This window comes from Chiloscyllium plagiosum, chromosome 4 (assembly GCF_004010195.1).
Source record: "Chiloscyllium plagiosum isolate BGI_BamShark_2017 chromosome 4, ASM401019v2, whole genome shotgun sequence".
In the NCBI taxonomy this organism is placed as follows: domain Eukaryota; kingdom Metazoa; phylum Chordata; class Chondrichthyes; order Orectolobiformes; family Hemiscylliidae; genus Chiloscyllium; species Chiloscyllium plagiosum.
Window position 1 is genome coordinate 59,332,451 of NC_057713.1, and position 16,861 is coordinate 59,349,311.

A 16,861-nucleotide genomic window follows, 5' to 3' on the forward strand; every position below is an offset into this window, starting at 1 on the left:
CATTTATATCTGCAACCCTATCCAAGCAGGACCATTTTAACATCTATAAAATTTAGTAAGCAACAAAAAATGCTGGTTAATTGAATGAGAGAGATTATTCTTGAACTAACTATTGTTGTGTGTGTGTGTGTGCACTATAAAAGAACTAGTACCAGACTATCCATCATAACTATCAAATCTGAAGTTGACATGAGTTTACATCCATTGAGCAAGCTGCTGGCATAATGCATTTATGGGAATATATTCTCTGCTGTGACCCAATGAGTTCAGAGAAGTGAAGCTCAATAATGTAATTTGGCTGTGTTCGCTGAAACCAATAAAAACTATACATTGGTCATGTTTAACGGTCCCAATTCTGCATTTGGCTCTTCTTCCCTTACTTCCATTAGAACCTATACGTACATTTACCCTCTCTATGATTCTGAAGATAAAGCATTAAAAAAAATAAGCTTTTAAGGATATCTAAGAACATTATTTGATAAATTATTCCATTTCATGAAGAACTATATTTTTATATCTATAATGCTTTTATGCAGAAATCTAAGTCCTGAGCATAATTGCTCTGTTTTAGAGGAAAGCTGTCTAGCTACAATGTATAATTTGAAAACAAATTTCATAGGTAACCCAACATCCAAATATATTATGTATATAAATTTCTTATTCAAGATGCAAATTTTCTAGATTATACTTTTTAGTAAGATGTTGAAACTACATTCTCACAAACATTTAAATTAAACATTTTAGTTGATTCAAGTGTTTTACAGTTCTAATTAACACCATGTTGGTAGGGTCTCAAACAAATCTTTAAACAATATCCAAAAACAATGAGAAAGTAAACGAATAGCTGTCAATATATTCACTAAGAATAAAACTGTTTTTTACATTAAAAAAAAAGCTGCAGATCTCTATTATCATATGTTTCCTATATGTCAGCTACAAAATTTGTAATGTATTTATAACAGTCCTCAAGTAGCTGTAAAATTGAAATATCTTACAATGTCGACTTAATTAGGATTAGTTTAAGATCTAGTAACAAACAAATCTGAATTTTGCAGATTATGCCATTGAAACCATAGCCTAATAATTTCTTCAAATTGTTGACCCGAAAGGCGCTTGAAAGGTTTTATCTTTAAATTTTCGATCCAAAGATAAGAATATCCAAATATCTTAGCATATTAACCTGTAATAGCGATAAGTTTAAATTTTCTTAATTGTGATAAAGCAAGCAATAATAATTATTGAATCAAATATGTTCTTGTGATAATTTAAAAGAGATGAAAACTGATTTTAGCAACTCCAACAATCTGCTGCAGAAGATGAAGTCGCAAAAAGTATCTGTACAACAATAACAAGATAGATTTGTGTCATACACAACTGAGGAAGAAATCAGCAAATTGAGTGACATCAATCTCTTTATATTATATTTAAGCTTTTTTTTAAAAAAGGCAGAGAAATGGCAGACATCAACAAAATCACCAAACATGAAGAAAAATCAAATATCCAGTTTTGAAAAATGATTAAATTGAGTAAGGATCTTACTGATCTCATGGAAATGTATCAGATTTTGGGGGGACTGGATTGAGTGGATACTGAGAGGATGCTTCCTTTTATGGAGCAGAACTAAACTAAGGGACATAGTTTAAATAGAAGAGTTCTGCCTTTTGGGACAGAGATAAGGAGAAATTTGTTTTCTCTCGAAGGGTTGTTAGGAGTGTGGGATTCTCTTCCCCAGAAAGTACTGGAGGCTGAGTCTTTAAGTGTATTCATTAAAAGGTTGAGATTGGTAGATCTTGATAAACAAAGATGATAACGGTAAGGGGAGCTGAGACCACATCAGATTAGACATGATCTTACCTGAACAATGGAGAAGGTGTGAAGTGCCAAATGGGCTCTCCCTGCTCCTAAGTTATATGTTCCTGTACATCCAGATGATTTGTTCTAGTAGTAAAGCTTAGATTCTTATTTTCATGAGGACCAAAGTTAAAGTTCTAGTTCTACCATGTCATTTTTATAATTAACCTGTTGATGAATTCAAGCCATACTGAAATAGGCTATCAACAGAAAACTGAATGTGTCAGCTTTCTCTGAAAAGTAGAGTACTACTATAGATAAAAATTGCTTATGAAACCATGTCATGGATTGGTACACCAAATTTGCAAGAGGAAGGAGCTTCAGTACACATAGCCACGTATAACAATTTGTATTTATATTGCACTTTTAACATAGTCCCAAGTCACTTCTCAGAAATGTTATAAAACAAAATTTACCACCAAGCCAAAAAAGAGAGATAATCAAAAGTTATAACAGAGAATGTTGTTTTCTCCCTTAAGATTGTGATAGCTGAAAGCATAGCTGTCAATGTTAAAGTACATAAAATTGGTGACATGCAAAAAGTCAGAGTTGGAAGAGTGCAGAGATTTCATAGGTTTGTATGGCTAGAGAAGAGTATTAGGTGAAGGAGGAGTGAGACCATGCAGGTTTTTGAAAATAAGAATGAGAATTTTAAACTTGAACTGTTACACAAGGGCTGGAAATCAATGCAAGTCAGAAGCACAGGGCTGAAGGGTAAATGAGACTTGCTGCAAGTTGGGATACGGACAGCAAAATTTTGAATGAGCTTAAGCTTATTAACATTAAAGATAGAAGACAGCCAGGATAGAACTGGATTTGTCAAGTCTAGAGTTAACAAAGTTATGTATAAGAGTATCAGCAACAGTTGAAATAAGACAATGATGAAAATGCTAATTACCTTGAAAGTTATTATGGCTAACATTTAAATATCTGGATTTTCCAGTCATTGGCAAACTAATAGTGTTGATTGCCTATTAAACTTACAATAATCCACCAATTTTCTGTTGGATTATGAGACGTACCTTCTATCATTATAGTTTGCTACCTGTGGTATTTTCAAGCAAATGGTTTTGTGAACTAACTGGATTGAAGTATTCTTACTAAGTCAAGCAGGGGAAAATTTTAACACCCTGTAATATTAAACAGCACAACTGATTTTCAATTTGTCCAATACCAGACTTAATAGAGACCACACAATGACATAAAAATCAACCTGCTACCAGAAGGCAGAATAACAGTTCAAATATTGCAATAAGGCTGACAGCCATGGATTAAACCTGCTTTGCAAGTTTAACTCCACTGACTCAATCTGGATAAGACCATAAGACATTAGAGCAGAATTAGGCCATTCAGTCCATCGAGTCTGCTCTGCCATTTGATTATGGCTTATATGTTTCTAAGACAAATTCTCCTGTCTTCTCCCTGTAACCCTTGATCCCCTTACCAATCAAAAACTGTCTTAAAACACTGAATGACTGGTTTCCACAGCCCTCTAAGTAATGAGTTCCATTTATTAACGACCCTCTCTCTGGCTGAAGAAATTCCTCCTCACCTCAGGTTCTAAAGGATCATCCCTTCAGTCTTAAACTGTGCCCTTGGGTCTTAGCCTCTCCTATTAGTCAAAATATCTTCTCCATGCACACTCTACCAGACCTGTTGGTATTATGGAAGTTTAAAACTGATTCCACCTTATCCTTCTAAACTTCATCAAGTACAGACCTGGAGTCCTGAACTGTTCCACATATGACAAGTCCTTCATCCTGGGATCATTCTGGTAAACCTCCTCTGGACCCCTCCAACACAACACATCCTTCCTTAAAAACAGGGCCCAAAACTGCTCACAATATTCCAAATATAGATTGGACTACCTAAAGAGTGGAAACAGGCCATTTGGCCCAACAAGTCCACACCAACCCTCCAAAGGAGTAACCCACCCAAACCCATTCCCCTACTCTACATTAACCATTGACTAATGCACCTAACACTATGGGCAACTTAGCATGATCAATTAATCTAACCTGCAAATCTTTGGATTGTGCGAGGAAACCGGAACACCCGGAGGAAACCCAGGCAGACACGGGGAGAATGTGCAAACTCCACACAGTTGCCCAAGGTGGGAATCGAACCAGAGTCCCTTTTGCTGTAAGGCAACAGTGCTAACCACTGAGCCAAACCTTAATAGTTTGACCAAAGTACAGCCTCAGAGTACATTTTTAATCTTATAATCTAGCCCTCATGAAATGAACATTAACATTGCATTTGCCTTCCTAACTGCCAAATGAGCCTGCATGTTAACCTTAGCAGAATCCTCAACTAGGAGTCACAAGTCCCTTTCTGCTTCATATTTCAAAAGCCTTTCCCCATTTAGAAAATAGTCTAAGCCCGTGTTCTTCCTTCCAAAGTGTATAACCTCATACTTTCCTACATTGTATTCCATCTGCCACTTCTTTGCCCACTGTCCAAACCTGTCTAAATCCTTCTGCAGCCTCCTTGCTTCCTCAACATCACCTGTCCCTCCACCTATCTTTTGTGCCATCTGCAAACTTAGAGACAATGCCCTCAGTTCCGTCATCCAGATCATCAATGTACAATGTGAATAATTGTGGCTCCAACACAGACCCCTGCAGATCTTCACTAGTAACTGGCTGCCATCCTATAAAAGACCACTTTATCCCCACTCTCTGCCTTCTGCCAGTCAGCCAATCGTCTATCCATGCTAGTACCTTGCCTCTAATATCTTATTTAGCAGACTCCTGTGTGGCACCTTGTCAAAGGCTCTGGAAATCCAAATAGATTACCTCCACTGGCTCTTCATTGTTTGACTTGCTCATTACCTCTTCAAATAATTCTAACAGGTTTGTCAGGCATGACCTCCCCCTGACAAAACCATGCTGACTCTGTAATTTTACCATGCACTTTCAAGTACTCTGCAATCTCATCCTTAATAGTGGACTCTAAAATCTTACTGACAATTGAGGTCAAGCTAACTGACCTATACTTTCCTTTCTATTGTCTCGCTTCCTTCTTCAACAGGGGTAGTATATGAGCTATTTTCCAGTCCTCTGGGACCCTCCCCAAACCAGTGATTCCTGAAAGACCACCACCAATGCCTCTATTATCTCCTCAGCTATCTTCTTCAGATCTCTTGGGCGTAATACATCCGATCCAAGTGATTTATCCACCTTCAGACCTTTCAGATTCCCCAGCACCTTCTCCTTAGTGATGGCCAGCCTTCAGGAATCCTGGCAACTGAAGGAGGAAAGGAAAAAACTCAATGAGAAATCTGAGCCCTTACAGCACTGCTTTTGGTTAGAAGGAGCAGAGGTCCTTCACCCAGTCTGCCAAGCTTAACTTCTTCAATTGGGTCAGGCGACTCTCTTCCCCCCTCAAAAATAAATTTTTGAATTGGTGATTGGGATACTCTATGCTCCACTAAGAATTTGAAGGTTCTTGCTTATGGAAACATAGGAAATAGGAACAGAAGGGGGCAGTTCAGCCCTTTGAGACCATTCTGTCATTAAATATGATCACGGTTGATCAATCGACTTAGTTCTCTGTTCCTGCTTTTTCTCCTTATTCCTTGATTCCTTTAGCCCTAACAACTATGTCTAACTTCTTTGTGAAAACATTCAATGTTTGGCATCAACCATCTTTTGTGGTATAGAAATGAAAAAGCCATGCTGACTCAGCAATATTTTACCATGCACTTCTATGTATTCCGCAATCTCATCCTTAATAGTGGACTATAAAATCTTACCAAGAATCCTGGTCAGGCTAAATGGTCTTTACTTTCCTTTTTTCTGCCTCCCTCCCTTCTCAGACAGGGTGATACATGAGTCATTGGACTAGAAACATCCTCTAGGTGAAGAAAGGTCTCCTTATGCTAGTCTTGCCTACCCCAGGACTCCCCAGTCATCGGAAACATCCTTCCTGCATTTATCCTGGATAGTTCTGTTAGAATTTTATAAAGAACCCTTTTCACTCCCCTAAACCCCAGTTAATATGGTCTTAACCAATCCATGTATAAGTCCAGAACGACAGGACACAGTTTTAAAATTAGGGGTTACACTTTTAGGACAAAAATTAGGTTGTGCTACTTTGGAAAACTGCCTCAGAAGGTGGTGGAGTAGAGTTCAATGAATATTTTGAAGAGACGTGGATTGATTCTCACTAGGAAGGGGAATCAAAGGTTAACAGGGACTGACGGGAATGTGGAATTGAAAACACAAATAGATTGGTTATAGTCTTATTGAACAGCAGAGCAGGTTCCAGGAGTCAAAAGAGCTTATCCTCTCCTATTATGGATGATCATATGTAACTATGGATTCAGAATTAAACTGTTTGAGAATTTTTTTCTCTTTCTTAAAAGTAAACTGGCCTGGTTCCCAAGGAAACAACAAAGAGGAAGCAACAGGGAGCAAAGAACATTAAAATAAATGCAACTTTCACTATGGTTTCTTGAGTGCAGTCAGCCAGTGAATACCACCAGCGCCTCAGGTTTAAATTTTGCATTTCAATGACACTTAACACTATTCAGATCAAAATACTATAGATGCTGGAATTCTGAAAAAAAAAGCAAAGTGCTGGAAAAACTCAGCAGGTTTGGCAGCATCTGAGCAGAGAGAAAAACAGTTGATGTTTCGAACTTCAGTAGTTTTGAAAAAGAGTCATATTGGTCTCGAAACATGAACTGTTTCTCTACTCATAGATGCATGTTGAGTTTCTCTGGCATTTTGTATTTTTTACACTAAATTGTATTTTCTTTTATCTTCCTTTTGCACTGAACATTATCACCTTTGAACTTTCCACTTGAGCATGGACGTGAGACAGCCCAAAATGACTGCATGAATGTTGCATGCTTGACATTACTATTTTTTATTTTCCCTTGATCTGAGCAGGTAATAAACTAAGAAAACCATGTAATTGGTGAACTATATTTATAGTCAAAAGGTATTTTGCCGCATACTAAAAAGAACTTAAACCATTGTTGCAACCAACCTAAGTAGATAGAAAAATAAAAATGAAAGTCTCTCAAACAATAATTATATCCTGAAAGAATAAAAATTCACACATAAAATTAAATGTTCAGGTTGAGAGAAGTTATCTGAGAGTGTCATTCCTGCTGAATGCAGCAGCCCTAATGTTTTCTGACACTTGTTCATCAGTACAAAAACTTTCAATATTTTAAGTTTCAGTGCCAAAATCTTTCAATGAAATACCAACCGCAGTGAGGCTTTTGAAGAAGTGGTATATCTTGGACCTCAATTCTGGTTTTCTGAATTGCACTGCAGATGTACATTGTCAGACTTTATTATCCAATTTACTCCCTGCTACTGCTAATGGCATCACATCTATTCCTATTGTACAATCTGGACTATTGCTGAAATTAAATGGAAGCGCTGCTTCAACCACCTGATGAAGAAGCAGTGCTTCGAAAGCTAGTGATTCCAAATAAACCTGTTGAACTACAGCCTGGTGTTGTGTAATTTTTAACTTTATCCACCACAGTCCAACAGCGGCACTCCAAATCACAAAATTAAATGGGAGGAGATAAAAACAGAGTTTATGGGAGTTACATCGATTCTATTTTTGCACAACCTATGAATAACCCTTTAAATTATTTTAGCATGAGGATTGTCAAAAATATTTTCTGGCATTGGTAACTGTATGTATCTCACTTTTATAAATCTTATAAAATATAATTTCTAACAATGATTAAAGTTTAGTCAGTTCGGATGTAGCTAGATCTTACTACTGCAAATGTTAATGCGCCTAAAGGTGATGATGTTAAAGTTCTTTGGGCTAAAATTTCATTACTGGGGTGTGGCAACAATGCTTCAAGAACAGCCAACTAACGTTGCCACTGAGGCAGGCAGCACATAAATGTGGTGCTGCCTTTTCATTCGCCTAATTGTAGTTTGTATTGTAGGATGCAGCCAGCACGCAACTCATTACAGTAAGTCTCCCCCACTTCAATGGAATTAGCACTCAGTAGTAGGGAACTGGTCTGCCTGGCTGGCATACAAGAGTTGTACAAATGTACCTGGAAAGTGAGAAGTTGCCTAGATTCAAGGATGTAGTGAGGGAAGCCTTAGTAATGGAGGTGGACAGGTTTCCACGGGATCCATGTGGCTAATACAAGAAGTCTTCTGCCAAGAAACTGGCAGCAGTGTCACAAGTCATCTGATGACATTATACAGGTGATCAAGATAAATGAATGCATCTTGAAAAAAACTTCATACTCACTGATCCACTACTTCCAACGTAGTTAACTGCACCATCATTACTTGTCAGCAATCTGTGGCATCCAGGGCATGTGCTTGATATCCATAATCCTTATCCAGTACATATTGTAGAGATATCAGTCTCATTATGAGGTGTCACAGCTTTCACATATCTCTAGCCATTCAGCAATGATAGGTACATCACCAAAATTAGGTGTAACACAATAATTAATGTTCTGCCCTTTCTCTTGCGGGAAAGATCAACCACAACCACCAGGAACAACGCAAATCAACGAAAAAACAGAAATCTGGGATTTCCTGGTTCTGATGGAGGAGATGGCTCTCTATAACATCAGCTGAGCCAATGACAGAGTCCATGGCTTCAGACATCATTTACAACATTTAGGGTGAAATTACGCACTGACCTTATGCCCCTTCTTCACTTCCAGCTTACTCCCATCCTGTTATCTGTAATGTGTGTGTTGCTGATGATAACCAAGGACCTCTTGATTTCCAAGTCAGACTCTTGTCTCACCCCAAGCTGCTTTTCTGATGGTTTGCAGTCAAACACCTAAGATCTGTTATATGTCCAGTCACGGCATCCCCAGGCAGAAGAAGAGTAACACCACTCCGCTGATGAAGGGACCCCTTCACTTGACCTGACACTTGCAATGTCTCACCAGCTAAGGTACTGGTACTACATGCGCCTTACTATTGCGTTAGGATCTGTATAAGGTAAGTCACTGGGTTTGAATGGAAAATAGATATTTCATGTATCAGTTCATCAAAGACCAAGGTTACACATGAATTTTGTTACACAGGATACAGATAAGAACTAAGTTGCATGCACATAGATTGGGGTGTTTTGGCAAATCTATCGCCAAATAATTATCTGTTCTCCCTCAGCAGAGGAGACAATACCATTATCTGCAAGTAGCCTACAAAATGCTCAAAGAAAGAAAGAAAAAATGTAGGAATACAAAGAATACTGGAATTTTGAAGAATGTGTGAATCTTGAAGAATGCTGGAATCTATCATTAAAAGGGTATAGTTAGGAAATCTCATGGCGAGAAGCAGAGTTAACATGGTGTGTGAAAGGAAAATTACGTTTGGATAATTTACTTGATTTCTTTATAATAAACAGCATAGTTGACAGAGAAGCTGTGGATACACTGCACTTATTTAGATTACAAGAATACATTTGACAAGATGCCACATTAAAGGTTACTGTGCAAAATAAGTGCAAATAGTGAAGGGGGTAACATATTACCATGAACAGAGGATTGGTTAGCCCACAGGAAACAAAGTTGGGGCTTAATTTTCCCACTTTCTGGCAAAATATTTTATTGAGTGAAATTCATGGTGTCCAATCTGCCAAGACCCATGGTGACACGTCCCATGTAATCTTCCGCACTTCATCTCATTGATCACGCAACTGGCATCTTTGGCATCCATCTCATGGAATCACATGGTAGAAGTGGAAGTGTTTGCCACTGCCAGGCCTTCAGAAAGTTCAAGCATCATTTTTAAGGCATTGTAAGCTAAGAATTGCCCTTCATACTGTTATCTTGCATCACAGTTCTAAAAGAAATGTCCCAGCAAATTAAATCACCAGTTCACCAACAGGGGTTTGGAGAAGCTGGTCATGGTGTGGTGGAAAGGATGGCTGTATTTTTCTTACTGACCAATAAAGGAGGACATGCCACCAGACTCAGCCAGCCTAGACTGAGATAATAGCCTAAGTACTGTTTATTGGGTGAAGAGCCATGCAGAAAGTGCAGGAGAAAAGATTTCCACAAGAATAAGTGCCACTATTTTATCTCTGCTTTATAAAAAAATAAATACTGGAGATCTGAATTCTGAATTTAACCAATAAGTAGAAAATTGTAACCTTTTTCACAGTCTCTTTTGAGATTCTGATTTTTTTCATTTTGGCCATGACTTCCCACATTTCTCACCATGGCCCATACTGCTCAAGGGAGTGGAAAATTCTACCTGAGGCAGAAATGGGCAATTTTTAGATGAATGGAGTTTCATAGGTATCTGTGTTAGGGTCTCAACTGTTTAAAATTTCTCTCAATGACTTAGATGAAGGCACCGAATGTATGGTTGCTATATTTGTTGATGACTCGAAGAAAGGTAGAAACATAAGTTGAGAAGGGGACACAGCAAACCTGCAAAGTAAATAAGAACTAGGAGTAGGCAATTCAATCCCTTGAGCCTGCTCCACCATTTGATATGATCATGCTTGATCTCATATTGGCCTCAACTCAATTTTCTTTTCTATTCTCTATAACCCTTCAACCCATTGTTAATTAAAGATCTGACTATCTTCTCCTTAAATTTACCCAATGTCCCAGCATCCATCGCTCATTGGAGTAGTGAATTCCACAGATTCACGACCCTTTGAGAGAAGTAGTTTCTCTTCATCTCATTTTTAGGTAGCAGATTTAAAACAATGAACTCTCGAAATGAGTAGGGCAAGTGAGTGAGCAGAAATCTGGCAGATGGAGTTTAATGATGGCAACTGTGAACTTATCCACCTTGACAAAGAATAGAAAAGCAGCATATTATGTAAATAGAAAGAGTCTGCAGAACTCAACAGAAAAGGGGGATCTGGATATCCTGGTAGATGAGTCACAAAAGTTAATGTTTAGATACAATTGAGTGTTGTCATTTATTGTGGAGAGATTGGAATATTAAAGTAGACATGTTTTGCTACAGTTGTTCAGGACTGTAGTCAGACCACACCTGGAGTAGTGTGTGCAGTTTTGGTATCCTTATTTAGAAAAGGACATAATTGATTTTGGATAAGTTCATTTGACTAATATTTAGGATGAAGGGTTTTTTTATTTTAAAAAATTACCAGATGTGGGCTTTGCTCACCAGGACAGTATTTATTGTCCATTCCTAAGTACATTTGTAAAATTGGTCCTGAACTATCTTCTTGAACCATTGCAGTCCGTGTGGCATACGTACATCCACACTGACGTTCGCAACAGCGTTCTGGAATTTTGACCCTGTAACAGTGAAGGTGATATATTCCAAGTCAGGATGATATGCATCTTAAAAGAAACCTTGCAGATGGTTGTGTTATATGCATATGTCCACCTGGTAGAAGTCACAGTACTGTCATAGGAGCCTTGGTGATTTGGACAGACTGGGCCTGTATCTACTGGAGTTTAGATAATGAGAGTTGATCTTATCATTGCATATGAGATCCTAAGGAATAGTGGATATTCAAAGGATGTTTCCTTTTTGTGAGAAAAAGGAGGGCAAAGTTTAAAAATGTGGTCTCCTATTTAACATGGAAATGAGGAGAATTTTTTTCTCTCAAAGGGTTGAGAGACTTTGGAATTCTCTCCTTCATGGAAGGTAGATGGATTTTTGACTATTAAGAGACTTATACGCCATCTACCAAATGTTTGCTCACTGATTCAACTTACGTTTGCAGCTTCCTTATGTCTTCTTCTCAAAATGCCTCCCTATCTTTCTTTGGATCAACCTCACGATTACATTTGTACCTTGCTTTGTATTTTCAGCAAACTTCTATATTTTCCAAAGACACACTGTCTCAGTCTTTAGTACAAAATGTAAACAGTTGAGACCCAGCACAGATTCTTGTGGCACTTTGCTAGTTACAGTTTGCAAAACGTAAAGTGCCCTTTTTATCCCTACTTACTACTACATGCTGTTAACAAACTCTCCATCAATGCTAATAATATTACTCCCAACTTCATGACTCCTTGTCTTGCATCTCATCTTTTATGTGGCACTCCCTGTGTGGATGGGAGCCAGGACTGCAAGGACAATGAGCTCACTGACCATTACACCATGGTGCAGGACGCAATTCAAGTGGACAGTTCAAAGGAGTTTAGTTCTAGTAAGGGACAATACAGTTATTGAGATAAATATGGTTCTCTGCTGCCAAGAGTGAGAGTGCTGAAGGAAGCTTTGCCTCTTCAACCTAGAGTTAAGGACTTCCGTTTAAAGATAGAAAGCAATTCATGGAATGTTGGTCTTTATTTCAAATGGTTGGAGTATACAAGTAGGGAAGTCTTACAGCAACTCCATAAGGTGCTGGTGAGACCATATCTGGAATACTTAGACCCCTTATTTAAGAAAGGATATCCTTACATTGGAAGCAGTTCAAAGAAGGTTCACTAGGATGATCTCTGGTATGAGGGAATTGTCTTATGAACAAGGGCTAAACAGATCGGGACACAACTCACTGGAGTTTAGAAGAATGAGAGGTGATATTATTGAAACATATTGGATTTTTAAGGTGCTTCACAGAGCAAAAGTTGAAAGGACGTTTCCTGTTATGGGAGAGCCAAAGAGCACAGCCTCAGAATAAAGGAAAGCCAATTTAAGACTCAGATAAGGAGGAATTTCTTCTCTCAGAGGATTCAGAATCTTTGGAACTCCTTTCCACAGATAGCATTTGGGGACATTTAGGAGAAATGGGGCACTGGCACAAGCACTGCAGAAAGAGGGAGCAGTACTGTTGGGAAAGCCTTTACATAAACAACAATCAGACCAGAATGCTGGAAAGTTGCACAACAGAGAGAGATCTTTAACTTAAATAATTGGAGAGATGTTCACATGAAGAGAGATTTGTAATGTTAAAAAGGTACGGTAAAAGTGCAGAATGAGAGGTAATGAATACCAGGTAAGGGCAGAACGTGGAAACATAGCTGTGCAAATAAAATCAGAGTAAGCAAAAATGATGAAAAGGCAGATTTAAATTTGGTTTATCGGAATGCTTCTGGCATTTATAACAAGATGGATGAATTGATATAAGTAAATGAGCAAGATAATAATAGCAATTATAGAAATATAGTTGAAACGTAGCCAAGCTTAGCAGCTGAATATTCATGATATTTGTAATTTTGGTAGGATGGGAAGAAAGGAAACAAAGATGGGGCAGCTTTGGAACAGTTTCTTAGAAAAATGAGTCTGATGTCTGTTCCTGCGAAAAAGGGAATGCAGTGAAGGTTTATCAAATTGATTTCTGGGATGGCAGGATTGATGAATGAGGATAAAGTGAGTCAGTTATGACTGTATTCACTGGAGTTTACAAAAAGTGAGTGATCTCATAGAAACCTTTAAAATTCTAATGGGACTAGGTCTGTTAGATGCATTTGAATGACAGAGCAGGCATGAGGGCTTAAATGGCCCACACCAGTTCCTATTTTCTATTTTTCTCTGTTTAAATATATTCTACAACCCCCTAGGGAACAGAATACTTGGATCAAAACATGTATAATGATCCAGGATTAGTAAAGATTGCAAAGTAAGTGGCCCTCTGGACAAGAGTGATCATAACATGACAGAATTTCACATTCCATTTCAGAGAATAAGAAATGTAGGTCAATATCTAGTCTCTTAAAGTTAAATGAAGACAACTTCAAGGACATGATGACAGAGTTGACTAACATGGACATGAAAAATAGGTTCAAAAGAAAGATGAAGGTGATACACAGTGACATTTAAAAAAATAGTTCATAATTCTTGAAAATGAAAGATGCAGCACATGTGGCTAACTAAAGAAATTAAGGGTGGAATCAAACTGAAAAGATAAGCATGCAAAACTGTGCTTACTGAATACCTTTTGGAAAACCATGTAGAAAATACCTACAGCTTCCTCTTTGTTTATCTTATCAATTACAACTTCAAAAAGCACTCTCATTAAATTTATTCAACATAATTGCCCTTTTATAAAACGTTTATGGCTCTGTCTAATCATACCATGATCTTTCAGTACACTGGCAGACTTCCTTATTAATAAATTTTAGAATTTTCAAATCAATGATGTCAGGTTAACTGGCTTGTTTTTTCATTCACAGTTTTCTTGAAAATCAGCATTACATATACTGACATCCAACACTCTGGGCCTATTGCAGAGTTTGAAGAATAATGGAACATCATGACCAGTGTATCCATCATCTCAGAGGCCACCACATGACAACATTTGAACAAGAAGCAGGAGTATGCCGATCTTTCTAATGTATGAATTAGATCAAGAAGTAAGCCATTCAATCTCTGTAGCCTAAAATAACACTCCCTGATAACACTCAGCCTCCTGAACAAGAATTTATCTACCACTGCCTTAATATATTCAAACACTCTTCTACCTAATTTCTGGGAAGAAAGTTCCAAAGACTCAGGACATCCAGAGAATTTATTTTGTCTCATCTCTGTTAAGGGGGAAAAACTCCCAATATTTAAACAGCGACTCCTAGTTTTAGACTCTCCCATCAAAGGAATCAACCTCGCCACATCTACCCTGTCAAAACTCCTCAGGATCTTACATGTTTCAATCAAGCTAACTCTTACTCTTTTAAACTCCAGCAAATAGAAGCCTCGCCTGTTTAACCTTTCCTCATAAGACAACAGTTCTTTGAATTATGCCAGTGCATTTATATCCTTACTTAAAAGGAAACATGTGGACAATACTGTGCACAGTGCTCTAAATGCAGTCTCACTTAGTGCCCTGTATAACTGATGCATAATCGCCCTCCATTTGTATTCAATTCCTCTCATAACAAACTATAACATTCTATTTGTTTTTATTAATTTTTTAATCTGTAGACTAACCTTTTGTGATTCATGTACTAGAATAGCCAGATATTTCTGCATCTGTTTTGCAATCTCTTATACTCTAGCTATTATATTTTTTAAAAACTTCTTCCTGTCAAAATGAACAATTTCACATTTTCCCACATCTCCATTTGCCACAACTCTATCAACTCACTTAACTTAACTGTAGCATCTATATATCTGCTTTACAACTTACTTTCCTAACTGCCACTGTGTTGTCAACAACTTTGGCAAATATTACTTTCAGTTCTTCATCTAAGTTTATGTAAATTGTAAACAATTGAGGTCCGAGCAGCAATTCCTGTGGCACCCCAGTCATTAAATCTTGCCAACCTAACAAAGACCCATATATTTTACTCTCTGCTTTCCTCAAGTCAGCCAATCTTCTATTTAATATGTGCCCCTACAATATTAGCTTCAGTTTTTCTGCAAAACCCTATGATATCATACTTTATCAACTACTTCCTGGAACTGTATGGAGATTACATCTACTGGTTCACATTTAGCCATAGCAATAGCTCAAAGAACTCCAATAGATTGGTGAAAGGAAAATTTATGTTTAACCAAACAGTGTGTGTTTCCTCGATCGCTTTGAACTTAGCAAAGTGCCTGGCTATAACCTCTTTAACGCCAGCTTCTAACATTTCCCTATGGCATACATTAACCAAGCTGGATTGTAGTTTCCTATTTTTTGTCTCCTTCTCTGTTTGAATAAAGGAGATGCATTTATTTTTCCAATCCAACCAGACCACTTCCAAATCAAGGGAGCTATTAAAAATTAAAACCAGTAACTACCTCAACAGCCACTTCTTTTAAGAGCACAGGAAAAATGTCCATCAAGCCTCAGGTACTTGTTAGCTCACAGCTCTAATAATTTGCTCAGAAGCACTAGCTCTGGTGATTTTCCTAAAAATACTACAGAACACTTGGTCCTGGATATAGCTCAGCTGTCAGTCCCTTATGTCTTCTCAATTATTTTTCTCAGTTGAAATTAAATACTTTAAGTTTCTCATTTTCATTTGTTTCTTGGTTATCCAATACGTTTTGTTTGTGATTGTGATGGTGAATTGAGACCCAGAGGATGGACAGTAGGAAATTTGGAAATGTAATCTGAAGAGAAAGAGATTTTTGATTCTTGCCTTTGAATTTTCTGCTCATCACTCTCCTTATTTCCCCATTCTATCGTCTGCTTTTGCCCTTGTTTCCATCTCTTCTGTCTCCCTGTATATGTTTCTATTCCCCTGCCATTTTACTTTGAACCCTCCCCAACTACACTAGAAAATACTCCCCCTAGGATGTCAGTTCAAGTCCTGCCCAGGTGCAACCTGTTCAGCTTGTACTGGTGCTTATCTCTTCCAGAACTGGTCCCAATGTCCCAGGAATCCAAAACTCTTCCTTTTGCATAGTCTCTTTCGTCACATATTCATCTGATATATCCTGCTTTTTTGACTTTGACTATCACTTAATACTGGTGATCAGTTATCAGTGATATATACCTTTTGAGGTCCTACCTTTTAAACTTGCTTCCTGACTCAACGTATTAAGCTTCAAGTACCTCATCCCTGCTACTACTTATGTTGTTGGGACTGACAGGGTCCTCTTGGTCTTCACTTAACCCCCACCAGCTTCTGCATCCTAAAGGTTAGTAGGATGCCATTTCTGTCACCTCCAATAGGATGCCACAATCAGGTGCATACTCCCCTCCTTTGTCAGCATTCCACAGGGTCTGTTCTCTCTGTGACACCCTCATCCACTCTTCCTCCATTCCCAACGCCACTGCACACCCCGAGGCACCTTCCCACACAATCTCAGAAGGTGTAACACCTGCCCATTTACATCCACATTATCCAAGGCCCCTGTCACACCTTCCAAATGAAGCAGTGACCTGCACTACATTCAATCTATTGTATTTGCAGCTCACAATGTGGTCTCCTTTACACTGGGAAGACAAAATGCAGACTGAGTGATGGCTTTGCAGAACAGCTATGTTCTGTCCATAAAAATAACCCTGAGCACCTGCCACTTCAACACCAACATTTCTATCATGGGCAGCAGTATTCTGCAGAACCTCAGTGCATTTCTATGAGCAACACCTCATTTTCTGCTTGGGGATCCTACAGCCTCTTGGACTCAATATCGAATTTAATAAATTTAGACCATGATTCTGTCCTTCCATATTTTTT

General features: G+C 38.1%; 1 protein-coding gene across 3 annotated transcripts in view; it reads right to left on the minus strand.

Annotated features, from left to right (window-relative positions):
* Nucleotides 1–16,861, minus strand: part of LOC122549071 (nucleolar protein 4-like) — a 348,158-nt gene that overhangs the window by 52,733 nt on the left and 278,564 nt on the right. The window lies entirely within an intron of this gene.